This window comes from Lepisma saccharinum, chromosome 18 (genome assembly GCF_977018435.1).
Source record: "Lepisma saccharinum chromosome 18, izLepSacc3.1, whole genome shotgun sequence".
Taxonomy (NCBI): domain Eukaryota; kingdom Metazoa; phylum Arthropoda; class Insecta; order Zygentoma; family Lepismatidae; genus Lepisma; species Lepisma saccharinum.
The window spans coordinates 63579076-63602961 of record NC_139246.1 but is presented as its reverse complement, the minus strand read 5'-3'; the positions used below and the strand labels follow the sequence as shown (position 1 = coordinate 63602961).

The 23886-nt window shown below is 38.0% G+C and overlaps 1 non-coding gene across 1 annotated transcript; it reads right to left on the bottom strand.

Moving 5' to 3' along the window:
* Positions 1–20347: 20347 nt before the first annotated feature.
* TRNAR-UCU (transfer RNA arginine (anticodon UCU)) lies at positions 20348–20420 on the bottom strand. Its single transcript has one exon. It is a non-coding gene; the product is annotated as a tRNA-Arg (tRNA).
* Between the last annotated feature and the right edge of the window lie 3466 nt (positions 20421–23886).

Genomic DNA, 23886 nt, shown 5'->3' with positions numbered 1-23886 from the left:
GTACGGGCCTGCTTCACAACTTGTATGTGTTACACGTTATTCTCTATTAGCTATTCTGCGACATCTGTATTTGATTTTGCTAAACATTTTGCTAAAGATAAACGCAGAAGGAAGTCGGCCCAGGGGAATATTGTTACCTTGGTCCAATGGGACAGTGGACCTCCTGATAATAATTTGCGTATTCTTATATCCACATTCTGCCACAAATCGCCATTGCCTTCCACATATGGATTACATGTCACCAGTATTTCGGGTGTATTTTTTCCGTTTTGTAGTTTTGTGAATGTTTCTGTCGAGCCAGTTTCTTTTGCAGTGTTCTCTTTTATGAGTGTTTCGATTATGAGCAGTGGCGGCGATTAGGAAGGGGGTCCTAGGGGGGCAGTTGCCCCACCTCACCCCACCCACACTTTGTGCTACTTTTGCACCTGCACAATGCTAAACCTTATCTACGAAGGGAAAGTAAACTTTCCTTACCTCCCCCCACCCAGTTTATTTATTTATTTATTGAAATTTCCAGTACAGCAGAAGCCATTTTAAACCAGAAATAAACAACAGTTTGAGTTGCTGTTTTAAGTCCACTTTATGCACAGTAAGGCTAATCAGGACTGGACCTACAGTTGAAAGTGGGATCCGAACCACTTGTGCCTCCACCGGGTATCGAACCAGGGACCCCTTGATTACAAGGCAATGACGCTACCACTGCGCCATCTGGGAGGCCAGAAAGAAACAACAGTAAAACAATAGACTAAGATTAAAAACACAAAGAAAGCATAACATAAAATAAACAAAAATAAAACAAGCCAAAACAGTACCAAGGTAAATAGATCGGTTTCACAAAAGCATTACTTATGTACAATTTTTTCTATGTTGCTGATAAAAAATGAATATGAGGTGAATATATCTATTTGGTTTGAGATTATATTGAACTGATTCGGTAGCCTATGGAATAGTGATCGTTGTATGAGTGAGAGCCTGGGAGTTGCAGTGTGGAAAGTTTCCTTGCTCCGTGTTTTATGTCTAGGCACTCTGAGTGAGAGTTCGTGGAGTGGGATGCTGCATCTTAAGTTTCCATTTATGATCTTATATAGCAATTTCATATCTGTAATGTATCTACGAGTTTCTGGAGTATTAATATGCAGATTTACAAGCAGATCTCTCTTAGACAGGTGTCTCAGGGCAGGCACTCTATATCGAACGATGGAGAGGAAAAAGCTGAGAACTCTGTCGATCTTGGAGGTATGAGAATGGGCAGCCATGTTCCAGATTGGTGAACAATATTCTAGAATGGGAGACACAAATGTCTTGAAGTAAATGGAGAGTGCTTTCGGGTTATTGATTTAGGTGAATCTGTAAAGTAGGCCTAGCATACGCATTGCCTTTTTTGTGATTGTTGATATGTGATTATCGAAATTTAATTTTGAATCTATGAGGATACCTAGATCTCGGTGTTGTGCTTATTTTGCTAGAGGGAGGTCGGTGAGCGTATAATTGCCTTCAAGAATGTTTTGTTTCAATGTAATTGTTATGTAAGAGCATTTAGAAGGGTTTGTGGTCAGTTTCCATTGCTTACACCATTCAGAGAATCTGTTAATGTCATTTTGGAAAATTTGCATGTCTGATGGCTGTTTTATTTCTCTCATAATCTTGCAATCATCCGCGATTCCGCGAACATTAGAATTGTGCTTGAGATGGGGGAATTAAAGAGGTCTGTGAGATCATCCAGATATAATACAAATAACAAAGGGCCAAGAACGCTTTCTTGCGGCACACCAGATATAACAGGAAGGCAGTTAGAATCAGTTCCAGGAAGTATAACGCGTTGTTGTCTATTTCTTAGATAGTCTTTCACTAATTTTAACGTGTTTCCAGTGATGTTAAGTCTGTTAGATAATTTATGCAGTAGATAATGGTGATCCACTGAATCAAAAGCTTTGGACAGATCAAAGTAAACAACATCTAACTGATTACGATTAGTAATTGCGTTTATGGCACAGGATTGCATACAGGACAGATTGGTAAGGCATGAAGAATTTGGAAGAAAGCCGTGTTGTGCTGGGTTAATGTAAGGGGGTGTGAATTTCAGAAGTCTTTTTTTTTTTTCAGAATTTTTTCACAGACAATAGCAAGTGTAGAAAGGAGAGAAATAAGCCTATAACATGTAGTATCGTTAGTATTTCCAGATTTAAAAAATAGGAATGATATTTGCTTTCTTCCATTGAGTGGGAAAGCAGCCTTCGGAGAAGCACCTATTGTATAACATTGCAAGAGGAGTAGCTAGTGAGTGAGCTGTTTTTTGAAGGAAAATAGTAGGAATATTGTCTGGTCCAGATGCTCGGTGAGAAGAAAAGGAGGTAAGGAAGTGCAAGACTTCACCTGCAGGTTCTGTAAAGACGGTAGAAAGAGAGTGAGAGCAGATAGATTTGATAGGCGGGTGATCTAACACATAATTTGAAACAAAATTATTTTGAAATGTTTGATTGAATAGTTCAGCTCTATCATTACCAACAGCTGAAATCTCATTGTGTGTTACTTCTAAAGTGATGCGCTTGGTTTGTCTCCGTGAATTTATTAATGTCCAGAATCTCTTTGTATTAGTAAGGAGTTCGTTTTTGACTGTGTTGACATATTCGGTGTATTTCTGTTTCATAAGGTCTTTACTATGCTTTCGAAGTGCTTTGAAAGTGTTGTGTGTGTGGGGATTGGGGGAACGTTTCCACAGTTGCCATGCTCTCTTGGCCTCCCCCAGGGCGCAGTGGTAGCGTCATTGCCTTGTAATCGAGGGGTCCCGGGTTCGATACCCGGTGGAGGCACAAGTGGTTCGGATCCCACTTTAAATTGTAGGTCCAGTCCCGATTAGCCTTACTGTGCATAAAGTGGACTTAAAACAGCAACTCAAACCAAAGCCATGCTCTCTTTTTGTTAAGTAACAGATGCTGCAACTCTTTATCAAACCAAGGGGGGAACTTTTTACTTTTCATTGTTTTATGTGGCACATAGTCCTGAATTAGGGCATGAATCACGTCCGTAAACAGTTCAACAGCCTCGGTCACGGTCCTTTCGGAAAGCAGGTTCCAATTGAAAAGGTCAATGGCTCGACAGACGGCGTCCCACGGCGTTTTCTTCCACAAGGGAGTCTTATGCCTGGGGGGTGCAGAAGGGGAGCTTCGCGCTTTCACTGGAATTTCGAAAATAGCACAAAGCGACTCGTGGTCTCACTGAACGAGATTCAACGAGGGTGTGACCTCACAGTTTTCAAAAGAGGAGAGAATGTAATCAATGTTTTTGTCCTTTCTGGTGTTGTGCATATTGTGCTGAAGAAGACCCAGTCCATGAATAAAATTGTCTATGAACCAGTCTTCGTCTCCAGTGGTTGGTATGCCATTTACAGGATTATTCCACTTTATATGCATATTAAAATCCCCACACAAAATAACTTCGTGGCTGGATAGAGCTGCCAGAGTAGATTCATAGCAACACTCTAAGAGTTCTGTGGGACTCCACCTACGAGGCCGATAGAAACAACCTACAAGCATTCTGGTGGTTTGTACTTACTTCTACCCAGAGTAATTCGCAGTCTCGTTGTAAATCTAGTCGTATCTTGCTGGGCCACTTCTTGTTCACACACACCATAACACCACCACCCCCACGCATTTCACGATCTTTGCGATAAACATTGAACTGCTCATATAGCGGAATTTCTGCACACGAGATATCAGAATTGAGCCATGACTCACTAAAGCACACACAGTCGTATTCCGAGAACTCAGCCGTCATTAGCTCACAGTCCAAAGACTTATTTTTTAGGCACTGCACGTTTTGATAGTAAAGGTGAAATGCACTATCACTTGATGTTGTTTTCCCTGTAGACGTCCCTGGTCCAGGTTGAAGTTCGACGTCTCCATGATGCAACAGCAGGAGAAAGAGGTGCTGGAGCATGCACTTCCTGGCGGAGGTCCCGGGCGAGGCTTTCCTCGAATCGCCCTTGCACGCGCTCGCCCCTCGAACAGCACAAAGCGTTGGGAAAGCACTCATAGTTTTCAAATAACTGTCATAGAACTGATCTGCACATATGTTCTCATCGTTAACTGCAATTTCACACGGCGGAAAACACTTTTTCACTACGCAGATTCGTACTAGCACAAGCGCAAAACAGATAAAGAGCGGAGCTACAAATTTCGCACGGCCTGCACTCTGCGCCATCTTGAATCGCAATTTAAAAAAAAAACAAAAAAAACACATTTGCCGCCACTGATCTATAGTTCTTAAAGGTCGCGTTTCATAAAAACGTTTAGGAAATTTATGTTCAGTACTATATTGAAAGGAAATGGTACCGTTAAAATATTGATTTATAATTTAAAGTCGCCTAACATTAACGTAAATCTGTGTCCGTGTGGCAACACCCTTTTCAGGTTCCAAACGGTTTTCATTGAAATATTGAAACATGCGTGATCAATGAATCGGGTGCATTTAATTGTTTTTAGTATACTCAAATTGACCTGCTCGGTCAACACTGAACATCTAAACGTCCAGTTAAATCACTAAAATTGCAAATTTACTTGAATATATTAGCAATGGATGCTGGTGGTCTGGCTCTATGGGTTTACACTTCAGCCTCAAGTCCAGAAGTATCACCCCTCTCAATTATTCACACCCGCTTTTGCGTACATAGTGATGCTAAATGTATTGGCAACTCAAGTAATGACCACCTTTCACTGATAATGAGACTACAGTCAGGCTGCCTTAGCCGAAACCATGGACAGAGGTGCGCATGCGCCAACTGGACTTGTTCATTGTCACAATAGGGGTGACGGCAGAAATCACAGACCTCTAATTACAGACTGAAAACGATGAGCTTTTGTTTGAAGCCGTGCATTGTCCTGGGGCTAGAAATATGGCGGAGATGCACATTAGAGCTTGTTAAGTTTTAATTTTTGTGAATCAATTATTTATACTCACTTGTGGAGTGTAATATGAAGAGTTATATACTTCTTAATAAACTTAAAAATTGCAATTTGTGTGGTGCAATGACTCACAATCTTAAAAATAGTTGTTACAAGTAGATATATGAAGGTATCCTCGCCGCCATGATAATTTCCCACTCTCTACGAAATTCTGGGCTAAAAGTTGATCCAAATAAATATGCTTACGTTTCCGGTCTGGTACCTGGAGGTCTGTGGCATCAATGACATTTCGGGCAGGTAAAGAAAGGTTCCGTGAAAATCGTTTGCTGTGGAAACATCAATGAAGTAAGTATAATCTATATATATATATATATATTTCAAATTATGGAAGGGTTTAGAATGAAAGTTTCCTCCGTGGCCGTGCGGTCTAAGGCGCTGTGCTTTGGGCACCGACTGCAGGACGGCATGGGTTCGAGTCCGCCTAGGTTCTGTCTCTGGGTTCTCGGCCTGTGTATAGGACCGTTGGCAAACCACCATAATGAGGAAATTGGGGAGCTACGAGTGAGTAGCGAGTAGTTGTATTGACTGTATAACCAGCACGAGAAAGTATGAACCCCCCTCAGGCAGATTTGGCTACACTTAAAACAGGCTCAACATGCCCATAAGAGTTTTTTTGCTCAAGTGTGGAACCCTGCCTAATCCAAGATTTTTGTGAAAATGCCCTCAAATATTTCCTGAGAAAGTATGAACCCCCCTCAAGCAGATTTGCCTACACTTAAAACTTGCTCAACATGCCCATAAGAGTTTTTTGCTCAAGTGTGGAACCCTGTCTAATCCAAGATTTTTGTAAAAATGCTCTTCGGAAAGTATGAACCCCCCTCAAGCAGATTTGCCCATACTTAAAACAATGCCAAGTTCCCATATGATTTTATTGTTTATAGTGTGTTTTTTTTCTGTCAAAATCACAGGAATCTTGAATTGATATACTGGGTCTTAGAACCTAGTGGAGTGTGGTGCATGGTTTTTATTGCCTTGTAATCGGGAGGCTCGGGTTTGAATCCTGGTAAAATGTGAAGCCCCCCCTGATGGCAAAATGTTAATATTGTTGTCTTGTAATCAGGAGGCTTTTGGGTTTGAGTTCTGAGAGATTGAAATATATGTGGCAAAATAATATTTCCATATGTGAGATTTTGAGAATAATTATTGCTAGTTGATAGCCCCCAGATCTTAAACCTAGTAAAAAAATGTTGTACAACAGAGCAAAATTATTCTCTATTAAGAATCACCAGAGTTTTGTTATTGCTGTTGTCTGGGTAAAATATCAGCTCAGCTATGCAGGCAAAATTGCCTGATCAATACAATGGGAGAGAGGCAAACAAACATAATTAATTGCTTCCATGTTCTTTATAATCTTTTGATCAGTCCCATGTTTCGGCCAGCAATAAATTATTGCATGCCAGCAGATATAATCTATATTGTGTCTTTTCAGAGGGAAATAACATATTATCCATCATCAAAGAGAAATTAGTAATTGCCTTCTTTCTGTATGCCTGGGAGATTATATCTGTTGGCATAACCTGCACTGTGCCTTTTCCGAGGGAAATTACATGTCATTTGTCATGGGACTCAAAGAGAAATTCTTATCTACACTGTGCCTTTTTCAGGGACCATCCATCATATTGAGGAAATTCCTAGTATTGGCTTCTTGGATATTGTTATGTAAACTGAATTGCATTTAGGTTTGGTCTTGTCGCACAAGTCTGTAACTTACAAAACATTTAAGCTTTTGGCTGTGTTATTTGGGTAGGTAATATATATAAAAGCTTTTCTGCCACGAGCAGAGGTGCTATAAAATTTGGGTAGGTAATATATTTTCTGATGGCAAAATGTTGGTATTATTGTTTTATAATCAAAGGGCCTCTGTGTTTGAATCGGGCCTCTAGAATTGCTCTGTGACCCTCTCATTTCTTACATCATAAACATATGATTTTTCCCCTATGAGAATAACACTACATATGGTGTCATCAGGTAATGCCTCATGGAATTCACAGATAATTTTAATATTTGTCCTGTCATTCACCACAACTTGTTTTCTTTTTGAAGTGTTGATTACAAACATGGGTCTCTGTGTTTTGAATTCATCTGGTGTGTAATACATGTCAGTATTGCCAATAGTGACTCTTTTGAATGCTGAAAATGCCTCATATAATTTGAGGAAATCATCCTTGGAAATGTCTAAATTATAATTTTCCCTAGGAAATACCTCATTTCTGCCATTTTTAAGATATATGTTCTTGATGTTGCAGTTATCAAATCTACTTGAATTTTTTTCCTGATTATTGTGTCTTCCATTCTGAAACAGAACCACCACAAAATCCGGCATGTCGTATTGTATACTGGAGAATGAATTTGTAGCATCAAACTCATAATAAGTACCAGATGCGGGCTTCTGTACACATTGATATGTATAAAATTGTAGAGGAATTTGTGGATTTTTTTATTATATCAGCTTTGTATTTAAGAGCATAACTGGCCTCATATTCAACAACCGGGATTCTTAACTCCATAGTCTGAATAATGCATTTGCCTTCATCAGGTAGGGTATTGGGCAGAGCTTCCCCTGTAGAGTTTAATGTGCTGTACCTCATCAAAGCATTATTATCATTGGCAGCTCTTCTAAATGTGATTCTTAAACCACCCTTCCACATAATATCTTTGTAATCTGAGAAGAATCCTGGCAACAGGCGCATGGGGAACAGCACTGTGTGGCTCTTAGATATAATTTTATCACCAGCCTCAAATCCACCTATTTTGTAGTAAGAAGCCTCGGTTTTGGATAATTTTAGAGTGGCCAAAGCTGTGGAGGTAATGCCGGGATAATCTATTCTGTTTATAACAACACCATGCTTTCTGATCTCAATTTCAGAGAACAGATGGGGCACAAAATTGTCCACCAATCTTATATTTGAATTTGTCGGATAATCTGTACCATCGAGCTTTACAACATCAAATTTGATGTATAGATCTGCTCTGTGGGGGTGTATAAAGCCATCCCCTACATCAAGATCAACCTCAATTTCTGTGTTGGGTTGATTTAAATTTGCAAATGTCCTCCTGTTTGGGGGGAATGATTGTAGCTCATAACTCTCAATATTTTCCATTTTTTTTTGTATGTATTTTTATTTAAATATTAATCTCTATGATAGCAGTTGTTGTGGCTCCAGCAAAATCAACTAATTCTTCTTTTTCATTAGTGACCATCAATTCAATATTATCTATTCTGTTATGACACACAGGAAAATATAATGTTGGGGATGGAGTGTAGATGATTGGCTCCATAAATTCAGAATTAGGTTTGAATGTTGCAATGATGCCAGTTTGTTTGTGAGTGCCTATACCATTTGATTTGGTGATCATACCCTCGGCCACATTACAGTGAATATTCAGAGTCTCTATGGCTAAGAATTTAGGTATATTAATAGCAGTGTGTTTGATGGCCGCTTCAAGTTTTGTGTTGTTCTCAAAGCCTAATAGCTCTCCTATAGTACCCAGATCCACTGTTTCTGTAGCAGATACAATCTCTACTCTGTGAGTGACAGAATTTTGACTTAATACTATACCTCTGGGTAATTGAGCATTTAGAGTGGACAGATTATATTGCCCTGGAGTGATGACAATTTTTTGATCCCCTACTGCAATTTTGTTGTTGTGGTGTGTAATATTAGGGATCAAGTACATGCCATAAAATGCTCTGAGAGCTATTGTTTTGGGATACACTATATCATCATGTAATTTGAGTTTCAATATTGAATTTTGGCTGGTGAGATGGAATACCCCCATGATGTTTTAAATACCACAAGGCCTTTTGAAAATTTTCAATTAATGGTTTATTTATTTGAGACATATATCTGAGAACAGATAAACACAAATGTCCGCAATTAACATCTTTGAAGTTTTGAACACGGGCATTATTGTAATAAAGATTAGCTGAATTTAGATATTTTATTAAATTTTCAGGTGGAACACCTCCAAATGAATCAAACACAAATGCCTCATTGTTTAAATATTTAAGATAACAAATCCAGTGAGTGCCCTGATTTTTGTACTTATCCAAATTAACAATGCCACACTCTTTGTTGAGTGGTTGTTCTGGTAAAGAATCAGACATGTATACCTCTAAAATTTTTGATGCCCAGTGGCTTGATTAAAGCTTCAATATCTTGGTTTGTAAGCGGCTCTTGTTTTTTTAAACTTATTCATGGCTCTCTTAACACCTTTGCCTTGTTTCTCAATGGCCAGGTTATGGCGCTTCAATTCATCTAATTCTGCCCTATTTTTCTTGGCATCTATTACTGTTTTTGCTATGGCAGCTGATCCCCCAGCCAAGCTCCCAACAGCCACGAGAGCAGCTAAGATGGCAGGGATAGTAAATATGAAACCCCCCACATGTGATTTTTTTCTTGATTGCTGTATTTTTTTAATTGGGGGGTACTAAGCAACAATTTCATACCATGTCCCTTTGCAATACAAGAATTTTTTTTCTTGCGCTGCTTTTTGGTCAAAAGGCTATCAATAGGCCCAAGAGATTTGAGACCTGCATAAGGTATTTGATACATAACACCCTTGGCCTTCATTGTAGGTTTATTATATACATATTCACAGCCCCCACCCCAGTTTTTGTTTGGTGCTCATAGCTATGGTGGTTCCCAATGCTGCTATTTTTTCACTTAAAGAAGCATCTTTGCTTACAAATCTACCAAATGCAGCCTCTTCTAATTTCTTGTCTGCAACATGTCTCTTGTCAAGATCAGAATGTGTGTTGTATGCTATGTCATGGTCTCTACAAGCAGCATCTAAAGGATTAACACCAGGATCACCTCTGTTTAATCTATGCTCCAATTTTGTGCCTGGACCACAATACTGATAGCCTGGAATGTGTAGTTCAAATGGCAGCTTGTTTATAATGTCATTAACCAACCCCCGGCCCTCAGAAATATTCCAAAATTTAGGTGGTAGAGTATTAATAATTTTTATAAGATATCCAATCCCCTTAGTGTCATTCACTATAAAATTAGACAATTTTGTGCTTATCATGTCCATAATTCCAACTTTTTGATTGTAAAAATTGTGGTTCCCAGCATTTTCCTCCCCAGCTATCACCAATAACCTATCTACAAGTTTCCTGACATCATCAACCCACACAAATTCTTTAGGCAGGGTGTTGTATTGTTTGATTCCACTGCCAGTCTTAATTTGTGACCATATGGGCTTGATTAAATTATTGTATTTTGCCCCACTGCTAGACTTGACTCTTTTTTGTGTGGGATCATTGTTCTGGTATAGAGCATCTGATTTTATTAATATTTCTTTGTAGTGCTCATAATCTTGATCTGTATAGCTGCCAGGCCTTTTCCTAGTCATCAGTTCCCACAATCCAGGTGTTCCGGGGTACTTAACAAAAGCACCTTTTTCTCCGAGACGAGATTCTGAATAAACAATCAGATCATCTCCCATAAATGTTACTCTGAAATTGCCAATTCTATGTATGATGCTACCATCAAGCTCTGTGTCAGCATATAAGCCAAAGACCTCATCTTTGTTGTCTTTAGGTGTGGTTAAATATTTTTGAGCAAGAAGACCCAATTCAATAGGATCCTGAGTAGCTTCAATTCTTCTAGGAGCAATAGGACTAGGTGTATGAATACTGGAAAGTGGGGTGAATGGATAATCTAATATGTTCCTAGCAGCTACAGGCACAAGCTCTGTGATCAAATTTTGATTTTGCTCTGTAACAGTTTTGATATTTTTACCTAAATCACTAATAGCATCAATTATGGGCTGTTCTGTTTGTTTGTGTTTTTCATAAATTCCCCGGTTCTCTGATTTCCATCCCTTAAATCTTTTTACAAGATAATCTCTTAATTTAAGATCATCAATAATTGGCCTTTTCATGTTTATTTATATATGTTTCAATGTCTAGAAAATTGTTGATTTTATTTCTGTATTTGCCACTACTGGGTGTTCTTGTCATATCAATTGTGACAAACCCATAACTGTCCTGGTTCCAGCACTTACTGCAAAACTTGGAAAAATCATTGTAGCTCAAGTCCCCACCTACATATTCATCATGTATGTGTTTGAGGTTGGTATGATCTTGATGAAACACACATATAAAATTGCTGTTGTCTCGGATCAGCTGCTTCGGTATTTTTGAAAAAGTCTGTGCCAGGTAGAAGCAATCAATGTTTTTGTGCCGGCCCTGTGTAAAAAAATTTCTAACCTTGTTTTGATTATCCAATATAATATCATCAAACACAACAACATAATTATCGAGACATTCATGAAGTGGCTTAACATCTGGTTCAAAAGTAGCAATATCCAATCCATCATATAGCTTCATCAGCTGCTGATATTTTAATTGTTCCAAGCTCTTAGAAAAAACATACAAGTGCCTGTTTTTCCAGTCTAACCAGTTGGGTGCCAATAAAAAATTATCAACCATTAGTGTAGTTTTACCACAAGCTGATGGCCCAACAATAAGACACCTAATATTATCAGGCAGCAAGTTGCCATTTCTCTTATTCTGCTGTTCAGGTTCTGGCAGCCTTTTTATAACATCCCAGGTGTTCATATTATTATTTTGTTTGCATCGATCCAGCTGTGTTCTGGGAGTCCTAGCCATTTGACAAGTAACTTGTTGCCTTTTCTGCGGATGATTTTTTCTATGAGATATGTGTCAGGCTGTTTAGTTTTGCTGAGCTCTTGTTCATAAAACCTGCCTTTGAGAATTTCTCCTCGGTGATCTTTTATTATATATGTGTTAAGGGTCCCGGGTTTAACTTGAACCACTGTAAATAATTCAGTGCTCCAGTTTCTTGTAAAGCCTCTTTTGAATAAGTGCTTATATTTGCTGATTCTTACTTGATCACCCACCCTGTATTTGGCCTTTCTTGTTGTTGGCTGGTATCTAGGATAATAAACAGTCCTGATCAATTTTTGCTCATCAGATGAAGTTACTTCAGAGGGTTTCATGTTGATTGTGGAATGGACCGAGTTGTTATATTTATGTAGAAGTTCTGGAAGAATATTAATCCATTTATAATTACCTTGCAGTGTGAATTGTTTATACATAAGATTTTTTAGGGTTTTGTTGAATCTCTCTACAATTGAGGCTTTGAGATCACTGTAACTCGAATAATGTTTTATTGCCTGGCTTTTAATAAATTGTTGAAACACTGAATTATAAAATTCTTTGCCATTATCTGTTTGCAAATAGCGCGGGGATCTTCCACTCTGATTGATGATTGTCCTGATGGCTTCTGTAACACATGCCCCAGTCTTGGATTTGAGTGGCACAGCCCAGGCAAATTTTGAAAATGTATCTATGATAGTGAGTAGATACTTGTAGCCCTTGTTGATTTTGTCTAAGTTTTTCAACTGTCCACTTGCCATTTCAATCAAGTCGCTCTGCCATAAATCATCTATGCCTTTTGTGACTACTGGGAGTCTGGCCTGTCTGTGTAATTCATCAACAATAATTTGTCTAGACATAATATGAAAACAAGAATATTGCAACTATGGGGTGTTCAGCAGCTGATACTGCAGGATTTTCTAAATATAATTTGTCCCCTATTTGTATTTTAAATTCCAGAGATCCATCATCTTCAACATAGGCTGTTTCTAATGTATTGGGATCTGTAAAATCCTCTAATTCTACACTGGTGATTTTTGCTTTGTTATCAGCATTTGTTATTGATAAGGTGGGGTAGTGGTGTGCCTGTGGTTGAAGCCAATATTTGATTTTGATTGGTCTCAATGTGCCCCCAACAAAAAATTGGTAATAAAATTGTGCAGGGGACAGCATATATATTTTGCCACCTGGTGTAAATGGAGAATCATATTCTTTGTTGGGGATGCTGTACAATTCAAGAATTACTGTATGTTTTGGATTCTCGATTATGCCTGTTATTTCCTTTTCTGCTGTAAGCAATCTGCTTGTTACAGATTCAAGGTGCTCATTGATGGTCCTAACAACATCATCATGGCCTGGCTTGATTTTTATGTCCACAATAAGTTTCTTGTATTGTTGCACAATCTCTTGAAGCTGGGTGGCAAAAACAGACAGAGCATTTGCTTGATTGGATTCCATGGTTCCTAGCTGTTGCTTGATATTAGCTACAATTTGTTGCAAATTTTCAACAACTGCCAATTTTGAATTTTGAGCAGTAAGATCATGGACCTGTCTTCTGATATCCTCAAACAGGGCATGCAGTTCATTAATATGTTGATTGGTTGGTAGAGTGGCCACTGTCTGAGTGAGATGTTTGATCTCTGCTTGGATATTCTTGATATCTTCTGATTTCAATATCCTATTCACTGCCCTCTTAATATTTTTAAGTTCCTGTGATGTAGGAAGATTTGATACTGTATTTTGCAAAGATTCAAGTGCCAATTTTACATTGTTTAATTCAGAAGCATCAGCCACATTTTGCATAGCATTTTGGAGCAGGGCTATATCTGCCTGAGTGGGTGTGGATTGTTGTAAAATTTCAAGTTTTGTTTGAATATCATCAATCAAATGATGAAAATGAGATAGTTCAGATTCAGTGTTGAGGTTTTCAAGCTTTGTGATTTGGTGCTGGACACTAACAAGAGTATCTACAATACCGGGCAGGCGAGATTCTAGAGTTTCTTGTACATTTGCCAAATCACTTTGCACTCCTGCTATTGTATCTTCAAGATGGGTTATGGTACTTTGAATTTTTCCAAAATCTTCATATGTTTCAAGTTGCAACTTAATATTTGCTACACTCCGAGTTATTGCACTCAAAGCATCAGAAGATGGCAAATTGTTCATAAAATTTTCAAGTGTCTCAATTTTTTCTTTAACCTCGGCTATGGCATTGTGCAGAGGATCCAGATTAGGTATTTGGAGTGATTGAATCTGTTCTTTTAGAGTGGAAATCACTAGATCAAAATCTTCTTGTGATTAATTTAAGCTTTTGACAATTGTTTGGAGCTGTGCCTGGACATTATTTATTTGCTCTTCCAATTGTTGTTTCAATTGCTCAGAATTGGTGGCCTGGGTCTTAAATTTGGCTTGAAGAGCTGCTACAGCTTCTTCTAAACTTTGAAAATTATCTAATGTTGCCAAATCAGTATATTTTTGAAGCAACAATTTGAGTTCAGAATCAATTTTAAGAAGAGGGTCCATGCATTGTGATTGTAAATTTGTAATTTCTAATTGAAGACTGGCATTGAGTGTGGTTTGTAAAGCTTGTAAATCACTTCTTAATTTCTTGACTCTGACATCAAGCATCAGAATCTCATCACTGTGATCTTCATGCCTTGTATGGCCAAATATATCATTAGGCATTTTTGTTTTAGTGGTTATTTATTATTGAATATCTGATTCTTAATTCTATAAAAAAAGGGTATAAGCTTGTCATATGACCCCGGGACCTCAATATATAAGCAGTCACCAGCAGAAACAGTATATACAGTGCCAGAAATCATGTTTGAGTGCTTAATTCTATAAATATTTCTCCCTACTGAAATCTTGACATCACCCTCAGGGGTTGTAATAAATTGCAATTGCCCACCTACAGGTAATTGGTAATGATTTAAATTATTGTTAAATATGTACAATATTTTGCCTGTTTCATCATCAACATCTGTAAGTATGCTGTTCAGATGAATAATTAACAAGCCACTCAGTTTAGATATCATATCAGAAGAGGGTTGTGGTGTTGGCAGCTCCATAATAGCCTGTTTTTTGAACCCAAATAAGTTCATAGGCATGTTTATTTATTTCAAATCATGCTCTGTAATTGGGCATTGATTTCCATTTTTCAAATCACAATGCCCCCAAGGTAAAGTATGTATGCCACATGATAAAATGCATCTCTTATCATCATGTGGGTCCAGAGCCACTTTTCTTACAATATTGCTAGTCAATAAGTGATCCACACTCTGAATTCTGGATTCTGATGTTTTGATTGTGCTACATGATTTGAGACAATTTTTGTAATCTTCAAATTGGAGCTCATTTTCAACAGTTACTCTGCCAATGCCCTTGGCTTTTTTGGCAACAACACCACTACATGTTTCAAAACTGTACATCTTGGCCCTTAACCCAGCAAATGCCACAATAACATCACCAAGTGTCTCATCTTTTAACTTGCCAGGCACCTTTTTGTTGTGGTGTTGAATCTCTGTATGTTCACTGGTATCAAAGTATTGAAACAATTCAGCTGTGCCATATCTTGATAAACATCTTCTGTTTTAATATCAAGAACAAAACTATCTCTATCCATGTACATCAATTTTACACAATCACCATAAAAAGGTTTCAACACATCATAAAACAATTTTAACATGTGTAATTTGGCCAATTCCAATATTACAGCCCCTACATAAATAGGTTTATCAAATTTGATCTTTGTTTTTTTCATGTTGAAAAGAGCCATATTTTCATCATAAATTCTTCTATAATTGAAATTAGGCTTTGCAACCAATTTTTTGCTCAGGCTGGGGTCAGTAATTATTTTAACATCGGTATGTTTCCTGACATTTTCAATAGTTTTGCCATATACAGAATTGACCATCAATTTAAACAAGGCCTTATCAAATTGGCTCTTTGCAGATGTTCGAAGCTCTGTATTTGTATCAATGTATGGTTTCAACCATTCTGAGTGCCTGAACCTCAAAACTTTTCCAATTTTGGTCACTTGGACACCATGTTTCATCAGGAACTGGAGGTTTTTGTAATATATGACATAGCCCTGTTTTGGCTCCAGTGTCATCATGAGCTTCTTCTGTTTAGAGCCAGGTGAGCACTGAACCTCGGGAATTGGGGGCAGATCAGAAAATTTGTTGTGTAAATCATCAGGAATTGTCAGATCAACCTCTAAGAAGAGGCCATAGTTACTGTCATCAAAATCCTTAAGATCTTCAATATTAAAATCTTCAACCCATTCAAGCCCTGCATATGGCAGTTTTTGCATCATGGCATGACCATAGAGGCTGTTTGCATCTACATACACTATATAATTTGATGGCCGTGCTGGATCATAATTGGGAATATGCTTGTTATTTGCTCTGGCATATCTCTGAGAACATTGCACCATCCCTCCTCTTATACATTTCTCCATAAACAGATACGTATCTTGATCTTGGATCGGATCCAATGGCTTTTTGGTGTTGAAAAACATTGCGGCCCATGCTAGGCCCGGGGCACTGAAAAAATATATTGGATCCAGTTTATAATTTTGCATAGAAGATTTTCTGAATGCCTGCAATATATCAGCTAAGAGGGTCACATCAAGTTTTAAATAAGCCTTGTGATAATCACCAAATGTCTTGCATTTTAAATTGTTCCACATCAATTGGGCATGGTGATAATCATCATCAGTGATTCCAGATGCTCTGATTTTGCTGTAAAACTCTTGTTGTGGTGGCAGAGAACACTCATCAAATTTAGAAAAATCTGTAACATAGTCATATGGATATACACCCTTCCGCCTAATTAATTTCAGGTCCTGATTTGGAAACAAGGCACGTGTGATTTTGAATTGATCATCAGATAATTGATTTGCCAGTGTAGCCAGGCTAGCAGATAAAATTCTGTAAGAATCAAGAAATCTTATGTGAATAGGAACACCATTAACTTTAATTATCTTGCTAATAGATATATATTTCTCATCATTTTCAGCTAAAATATTTAAATTCTGCTTGTCAAACCCCTCGTACCTGATCAGATGATGGAAATCATAATTGGATGCTCCATGGCAAAATATGGGGACAAATTTTGGTCTCTTGATCTTAATATTGCAGCTATTACACACGCCATTTTGAATTTACCATCTGTATGAGAATGGTGTTTCACCTTGATATTTGTATCTGAAAATTCACAATCACATACCGGGCATTTTTCTGCATTGTTGAAATCTTCAATCTGTTCCTCTGTTAAAGGCAACATGGGTTTTGATTTTAATAAGATATTAGATGCTATGTCACGGCACTCATTTTCTATTCTATGTGCAAATATTTTGATGGCATCTGGTCCCATGTATAAGTGTGGCTCACTAGCTACACCATCCCGTATAACCACATAACAAAAGCTGGAAGGTTCATGTAACTGGTATGGTGTAATTGAAGATTCTTCAGGATCTGGATTGCAGAATGCAAGAGGTTTGAGATTTGATTCAAAATCACAGACAATATATGCTGGGTGTTCCAACAAGGCATCAAACTTTTTGAATTTTGCTTTTTCACTTGGATTAGGCATCACCATATGAACAGGTTTATGATTTTTACAGTATTTTAAATGCTCAATTAACTTATTTTTTGCAATTTCTGCACTCTCTTCACGAACCCCTTTTATCATTTTTTGACCATAAAATACAGTTAAGCATCTTCTGCACAACTTGAATATTGTATTGGATTTGTCTAGTTGTGTTCTCACTAAAGCTTCAAGATTATGTATCAGAGTGTAATGATATGTGCCATCCCCTTCAATTAAGAGCAAATCAATCGGAACAGCAGATTCATCATCAATTGTACTGATTCTGAGAGGTGCTATCAAGCAATTGCCACGGCCAGTGGAACAAATAAATACATTAATAGATAATTGTTTTCCATTAATATTCCTGGCCTTTTTTTCAAATTTATCAATATTCTGAACAGACATTGGATATTCTAAACCCTCCATTGCCTCATCAAAATCATTTTCATGTTGTTTATAATAAGTTATTCTCTGAGGATTCCTTAAAACTGGATACAAAGCAGCTAAAATACACCACAAAAAGCATTTCTGGTCATTATTTTTTATATTAACCACGGCTGTTTTGTTTTTGATATTGGCAGGTAATGGCACATAAGTGGAACCTTGTAATGGGCTGAATTCAGAAATATTAACATATAACTTGTGTGGAGAGCCACATAGGCTCCATCCAGACTCTTTTGCTGCAAATTCAGAGTGTTTAATATTCAATTGATCTATCAAACTGCTTATTATTTTGTCTGAATTTGCATTTGAATATACCGGTACAGTTTCTGTTATGTGGGGCTGTGTAAATTTTGTGCCATTTGGCTTCTTATATTGTGCAAACAATTTGAGGGAGAGCTTATAAGAGCCATTTTGTGCATTTAGAATTGCCTGCACATCAGGATTTACACTGTTCAAAAAATTCTCAATACCACATTTTTGCTTTGATACAAAGCGATAATCTCTAAGTTGGGCATTAAAACTGATATGGGTAAGTTCATAGCGTGGCTGCTTTGCAGGTCCAGCATTGACAGGTGCTTCATGCTTCCTTTTCAGAGCAGATGTAGATGGTTGTGAGGGCAATGTTGATGACTGTGCAGAGCAAGTACCTTTATGTTTATATGTGAAATATTCCATGCTATATTTTCTATGGCATTTAGGGCAAATTTTTGTGGGGGTTCTGTATTTGCCCGGGTTACAAATCTTTTGGTGCTTGGCCCAATTGGGGCTGGATATATTTTTATTGCATTGATTACAATATTTTTGACTTGGCATTTTTGTTGTTGTTTATTATATACAATTTCCTGGGATTCAAATCAAAACTCTATGCTGGATAAAAAATATCAGCTGGGTTCAGCACTGTGCTTTGTATATTTTGTGTGTGTGTGTGTGTGTGTGTATGTGTATGTGTGTTAATATTTTTTGGCTTTGGTATTTATATAAAATTTCTTGGGGTCCAAATCAAAAACTCTATGCTTATCTTATGACAGGTTGTAAAGCCAATAGCCTACAAGTGGAAAAAAGAATAAATATTCATTCACACTGACCTAGCACAAATGCCTGCACGGACATGCATGTCTAGAATGGCAATAACCTTGTTATGTATTGATTTTTGTATAACAGGCTGGGACAGATATAAGCCTGACCCTAAATATGAGTGGATTACAACAAACAAGCTAGATGTAACAAATATCAGGCAAAATATTGTTCAACATACCAGAAATATGATATTAAAACAAACAGGCCTGTAAGTATGAGAAGCACTGTAACAACACATCTGTTTTTCTCAACCACTCTCACAATAGTGGCTGATGCAATTGTTTGCATGCAAAGCTTCATTACTCGGGAAGCAAAAATCAATACATAACACAGTGCCAGGTCATTGCCATTCTAGAGGGGCTCTGCATATAGATAAAAAAATTGAACCTGGCATCCAATTGAACTTAAACCTGAAGTAAATATGTGTGGGTAGGTATGGGTTTTTGCTTAATTTTAAGTGTAGCCAAAAAAATATCAATTTTTGACAAGTTTATGGACAAAAATCCGGCTGATGCAATTTTTGTAAGTATGGGCAAATCTGCTTGAGGGGGGGTTCATACTTTCCGAAGAGCATTTTTACAAAAATCTTGGATTAGACAGGGTTCCACACTTGAGCAAAAAACTCTTATGGGCATGTTGAGCAAGTTTTAAGTGTAGGCAAATCTGCTTGAGGGGGGTTCATACTTTCTCAGGAAATATTTGAGGGCATTTTCACAAAAATCTTGGATTAGGCAGGGTTCCACACTTGAGCAAAAAACTCTTATGGGCATGTTGAGCCTGTTTTAAGTGTAGCCAAATCTGCCTGAGGGGGGTTCATACTTTCTCGTGCTGGTTATACAGTCAATACAACTACTGTAGCGCAACCCGGTCTCGGAAATCACCTACAACGGCTGGGGGTTCGACGTGCTAATCTCACGTCACCCCATTGAAGAACTCCACATCTCTAGGTAGGATTCTTGGAGGGAGACTGGCAGCCGGGAGATAGGCCTAGGCCCTTTCGAGGGTTGTCGAGCAATGGGTTATTATTATTATAAAGAATGATAATAAAAAGAAGCAAATCTATATAAACGATATGTCACAGCGTAATTTGGCTGGTGATTCTACCTGCTTCCCCTCTCACGTTTGGAATAGACCTTTACAAAAAGTTTTGTCTTCCCTGGCTAGACTATAGGTATGGAAGAATTGTATGTCATGATGTTTTCTTTTTTAATGTTCTAATGACAGACTAACCGATCCAATAATAGCAGTCCATACTCACTCAGTCCCTATTGCCCCTATTGTCGTATCATATGCAGTTAAGAGTTCGATACACGGTGGAGACACATAATGGTTCGGATCACACTTTAAACTATAGGTCAAGTTCCGATTACCAATACTGTGCATAAAGTGGACTTAGAACACCAATTCAATCAATCAATATACAATTAGGACAGTAGGAGTCGTCTAACAGAAGTCTACCTCGCCTTTAATATTCTGACATTTGCTTTAGAATAGGACATTGCACAAATAGAACAAATGTTTGGAAACCTGCTGATTGCCGTAACTTGTATTATGTGAGTTCGCCCCTGATATCCCCAAAACCTCATATGCAATAAATGTCTGTTATCTAGAACTGAGTTTGTAAAAAAAAAATAGCCTTCATCCCTTGTGGGGATCGAACCCACGACCTTTGGATTAGAAGTCCAACGCGCTATCCTCTGCGCCAAAGGGACGCTTGGAAAAGAGAAGATGAAGTAAATGAGAACTGAACGTAACTCTGTTTCCTCTGGCATGTAAAACAATCGGGATTATACGAGACTGTGCGTCATTTGTCAAAACCAGTGACGTAAAGCAGTTTCCTGTCGTTTATATACTTTATATGTATATAGAGGCCCCTTAGTGAAAAAAATCGAAAATATTATAGAATGCCAGAGAGTGGCAGAAGGACGTAAAATAGTTAGCTAGTCCCTCCTGTATAAGAAAATAGCTTCTGCCCAATCATCTGCCTTCCCATTCTTCTTATCAACTTTATATGAGTGGCATGTCCCACTCATCTCTCTAGAATCGATTCAGTCTTTCACTTCTTCCTAGCTTAGTCCGTCACAGGGTTCCCTCATTACGCAATTCTTCATCTCCGCATCTCTTGTCTTTTCTAAACTTACAAACTGCTTATCAGCGACGTTTGCAGAATGATTTCAGTTATTTATACAAAATTGTGAATGACAAATTCCGCTGCAACACACTTCTTGAGAAATTCCACTTTCGAGTACCTATGCGCACAACACGCAACACAAGATTATTTTATACAAAAAAAAACTAGACTAGAAATTCAAAAAATATCTCTCTTTTACAGACTTGCAGCACAATACAATGATCTCCCCTCAAATCTTAATATATTTTCCTCAGAGTTTGCCTTTCGGTCTTCCATCAGAAGAAATGCTTGTAATTAATATCACATAGTGCCATGTTTTACTAATTTTCTTGTTCATTTGCTATTCACTTTTATGTTGTTTTGTTACTTTTAATTTTTTTGTTTTATTTTTTATTTTTTGCTTATTATTATTGCTTTCTCGTTGTTGACAATTTCAGTGTAAAATAGCCACCCGTGCTTTATCTGGAATTTTCTCAATAAATAAATAAATATATTTTCTGTGGTCTTCCCCATACTCCTTATTCCAAACCTCCTCTGTTTTTCTTTCTCTTCCAATTCTCCCCTGCCACTTTTCTTCCTTCTTCTGTTTATGTCCAGTCTATCCTCCTTCTCATAGCCATTCTTTTCCAGCTGTTTCCATAGGCTATTTATTTTGCCTTCTTTTTCACATTCTTTCGTGCATATTTCCTTGATTCTATCCTCCATATTCTTTATAAAATTTATTTTTGTCACCTCACTTACATCACTTCTATTGTGGCAGAATACCCCTGCTGCATACTTCTGATGCCAAGTGGTTTCAATTTCTTGTCCTCTCTTCCTTTTCATCAATATATCTAGGTAGCTTATCTTGTCTTCTTCTTCTATTTCGAGTTCCAATAATATCCCTCTTTCTTCATCTTGTATTTCTTTGGCAAAAATGTCGAGCTTCCTCTTCGTTCCCTTCCATATGCCAAAAATCGTCCACATATTTACAAGACAGAATTATTTTGTCACCTCCTTTTTCTATCACTTTCTTTTCCCATTCATTGTCCTGTTTTTGTACCTTGTTACATTTGTACTTGGTGCAGAGTCTGAAGAAGACCTTCTTAGAAGGTTGAAACGTTACGTTTAGTTTATGTTTTATAATAAAATAAATTACTGCCTTGGTCAGCATATTGAGTTTTTACTTTCATTAATAATACACGGGAGAAAAAAAATACGCGTGGAATGCTCTTGGTAACTAAATTTTTGTGTATGAATTAGGTTCATTATTATTATCATCATCATCATTTCTTTTAAAGATATACACACTGAAGCATTTGTATTTTTGTCTCCTTTCTTCCACTTTAAACTAATCGCGACGATGATGATAATGATGATTGCATAAAACGACAAGAGGAAACCCACAAAACTTCCTGCACATAAGGATCCAAACAGCAAACGACACGTTCATATATCGTATTCGCGTGCTACTTGTTAGTTCGGTCTGAAAGCTCCTTAAAGGAAAGGTGCTCAGACCGAAGCGACGCGCCACAGGGGGAGTTCCCCAACTAAGTGACAAGCGATTGATTGATTGATTTACTTGCTTTACTTCGCTTTTTGTGCCACTTCTGGCTAATTTGCGAAGGTGGGGATGAGTGATGATATGATGAAATTGATGAATGGACACACAAACTTCCATGCTTAGGCCGGGATTCGAACCCGGGACCCCACATCGTAGCGCGATGTGCTAACCACTCCTCCACGAGGGCCGGCAAGTGACAAGCGACATGGTGCCTTCAGTCTATTAGCAAGCGTTCCTGCTAATTGTGTGAACAACAGATCTGGGCGACACGATAAACCGCACGTTACAACAACAGATCTATGCGACACGATAAGCTACGTCGCTTTGTCGCTTGTGTGTCGCTCAAACTGAGCCAATTCCTCAATAGCTTGGAACGTGATGCCGTGGCTTGTCGTTCGCGCATGCGCGATGCAATAAGTGTCTTGCTTTAGGGAGAAGAAATAAAGGAACATGGACGTCCGCAGGATTTTTTCCAGGGAGGGGCAAGGAAGGTATTTTTTCCAGGGGGGGGGCAAACGAAGGCAAATTTTCCCCAAAAATAGTGTTGTTCCCTAAAAAACATTGCTTTAATTTGAATTTATGGAGTTAATGCAATAATTAACACATATTATTGTGACTAAAATGAAATTTTATGTGTGAAATACATATTTTTTTATTAACTTTCATTTTCCAGGGGGGCACGGCCCCCTCTTCCGGACGCCCATGTAAAGGAAAGACTATCATGATGGCGAAATATAATTATGACACATGAGATCCATGAGAGAACACTCACAAAGGAATGCCCAAGTCTGGACTGGAAGTCGAAGCCTTCGCTAAGTTTGACACTCAACATGCTTGGACACGAAGGTTCCTGTGTTTGTAAGATTAATAGAAAGCACATAAAAAGCTATACACTAGGTTCATGTGAACCAGTAAGGCTGAGAAGAGATTTATTACTAAACGAAACATTTTCACAGCATTCTATTTGATATTTGCAAGATACCCATATTCTTAACTATGCCCCTAATTTCTTCTCAATTTTTTGGCCCGTGCATTTTGGGGCTACGACCCCATCACGCCCTCCGTTGGCAGCGGCGGCGCCAGGATTATTCATGTAGGTGTGCTGAGGGAGTGCGGAAAAAATTTCGGGGATACGATTCTGAAAATAATGAAAACATGAAACACACATACTGTAGGGTGTTTTTGTCAATAAACATATAAAGTATATAAACGAGAGATCAAGAGTTAATATACTACATAGGTTGTAGTCTGTGCAAAGCTGCACTATCGATGTTCTACTGTTTTGGTTCTCGAATATTTTTTTGTAGCACTTGTGTTCGTCCGAGTGAGAAGCACAATAAAACTTCTCGGAATAAACTGTACGTGTTCTTTTATTACACCAACATAGGTTATGGGCCCAGAACGCCCAGAACACGTCTAATGCAGTTGTAATAAGGAAAAAACGAGGAAGTGCGGCTGTTCATGTTTGAATACGGACTGTGAAAATGGAGTCGGTGAAATCGAC